This window comes from Rhyacophila brunnea, unplaced genomic scaffold (genome assembly GCF_057557595.1).
Source record: "Rhyacophila brunnea isolate RB1 unplaced genomic scaffold, BYU_Rbru_1.0 scaffold_156, whole genome shotgun sequence".
Classification (NCBI taxonomy): domain Eukaryota; kingdom Metazoa; phylum Arthropoda; class Insecta; order Trichoptera; family Rhyacophilidae; genus Rhyacophila; species Rhyacophila brunnea.
In genome coordinates, this window is record NW_028232812.1 from 114641 (window position 1) to 117422 (window position 2782).

Genomic DNA, 2782 nt, shown 5'->3' on the forward strand with positions numbered 1-2782 from the left:
CGAGTAAATAAAATCATATCCTTTGGGATTATATTTTTAATAAAATCCATCATTTTTGTCTAATTGCTATATTTTAACATGATGGAAAAGATATGATCAATGAATAGAATTTCAGAATATAGAATACAGTAGATGTAAACAAAAAATTATGCTTGAATTTTTATAAAGACAAGTATATTCAAAATATCTATTGAACAGAACAAAAGAAAAAAAGATGTTCGGTATACAAAGTTTTTATGATTTACTTATTTATAGTAGCAGAAAAATTATCTTATTCTTCTTTTTGAAATGGTATTAGATCGCACGTACTTTTTAGCAATAAAAAATTAGATGTATTTTATAATTGATATCAAGTAATCATGGGAAGTTTTTTTAATTGGCGATTAATATCATATTTAAATTCTAGTTGCCAAAAATATATAGTAAACAGGATTAGATCAATAACAAATCAAAACAATATATGAGTAGGAACTCAACAATCATTGCCATCAGTAAAATAATTTGTAAATTTTTTTTAAAATACGAATATATTATTCATATCCCTATAAATATATAACTCCTCAAACAAGTATTTTCCTAAAGGATTAGAAATAAATTTAAAGCTGTATTTTGTTCACAAACACAAATCACATTTGAATTTCCATCACGGTTTGAAAATATATATATTCAAGATCCCTTATTTATAGAATTACGATGCCATTCTCTCTCTAAATACAAACACAAACTGTACAGACGATACCAATTTGATTTCTTAATGGCGTCATTATATTAGCTTTTTTTTTGAATATTCTTACTGTATTTATATACAATTTTTATGTTCGGGTCACATTTGTGTCTAATTGCCATTATATAATTTGAAATATGTTTTATGTTTTCGACTTAAAGTATAAAATTATATCATCGCCCATATTTTCTAAATTATATTATGTAATTTTTATAATCTTTATTGCCCAAGTCTTAGCAAAAATTCACAGATCAGCGATCTTAGCTTAAATGAATTTACATCACGATATAATTATTTTAGCCATTGTTTTATTTATACCATACATAAAAAGTTTTAATATATAAAAATAAAATTTGAATATTTTTATCCAGGATAAAACTTTGTGCAATCGTTTAAAATTCGAACTAATATATTGGCTTCATATTAATTTTTAACTCTTAACCGTTTACAACTAATAAAAATTAAAAAAATATATGATTGATGTAATAACCACATCGAAAAGTTAGATGCTAATTATGCTTTTCTACAATAATTATTTGCAATGATTAGTTCACCAGTTTGATAATTGATACAGTTAAAATTTTTACCTAGTAAGTAATCAAAAAATTGAGCCATGTATTTATTTTTAAATTTATGCACATAAAAAAGAAAATAAAAATTGAACTTTATTTTTAGCAAGCCGAAAAAGTAAAATAATTTACCATTCAAATATGAAACAGGGAATTATTACAAATAAGGTATATAACCAATCAGATAAATATAGAAATCCTCACTTGTAAAGCCTTTCTTTTGATATTATTATAAATTTATAGCGGTCGGAAAAAAAATCAAAATTTCTATTATAAAAGTACAAAGAATTTCTCAAAATGAATTTTATCATTCTAAGTTTAAATTGCATAGATCAAAAAATCTTATAATTTAATCGAATGGAAGAAAAAACACGCAAAGATGGCATCTTTTTAAATTTAATGCTTTTGAAAAACCTAATTCATAAACAATATAGTTAATATATAAAGTTTTGTAAATTGATTCCTTAATTTTAGTATTATTATACGAAAAATAACGCAACAAATCAACTATTATACTTCAAGTAGCACTATGAAAATAAATAGGAAACTTCAATTTTATTTCGTGATATTTTTGCAATTTATTGTTTACTAAACAGTGTAAAAATAATAAACATAAGTTTAGGCAGAACTAATAAATACAATTGAAGAATAACTCTTGATATTTTTTTATTGTAGATACAGATCAATGTTTTTTACATGAATAAGCGCAAATAAAAATATATAAAAACACAACTGGCATTTAAAAAATTGAATTAAAATTCAGGGTCTCGGAAATTCAAATAAATATTTTCGGTCATCTGATTTTATACATAACACAATTTTTATATGATATATGAGCAGGTGCAAAAACAAATTGTCATAATTTGCAATAAAAACCTTTTTCAATTTTGAATATTTTCCTATATTTAACTTTTAAACAGCAATATTTTACATATTTAATATAAAATCAACCAATAAATAATATATTTATAAAGACAACTGTGATTTTTATTATCCAAGATATTTTATCAATAACAGAGTTTCTCGCCTTGATATCAAAAAGATCTTAATCGAAGTAAATTATGCTTATATATAAGAGTCAGGTTTTATAATTCTGTCTATATGTTCGCATATATTAAAATAACAAACGAGCATAAACAAAATTTAAGAGTTTCTATTTTTATGTGCATAAAAAAATATTTTAGAAGTTCGTAATAGCCGTTTACGATTTATAATAAATTTAAACTCTACAATTCAAATAATTTAGTCCTTGTATGTCGTGCTAAAAATATTCCACCTAGAAGCAGTCTTAATAAGACCTTAAAGGCTTATCTTGTCTATATGAATGTATAAAATACTCGTAAAAATTGTAAAATAAATATCGAATTACAATTCAAAGACCAATAAAAACACCCACTTTGTTTATTATCTAAAATACGCGATTATTTTCATTTTTATAAAGTTATATTTATTTAAAGAAGATTCTGTAAATATTCTTAGACAGAAACTT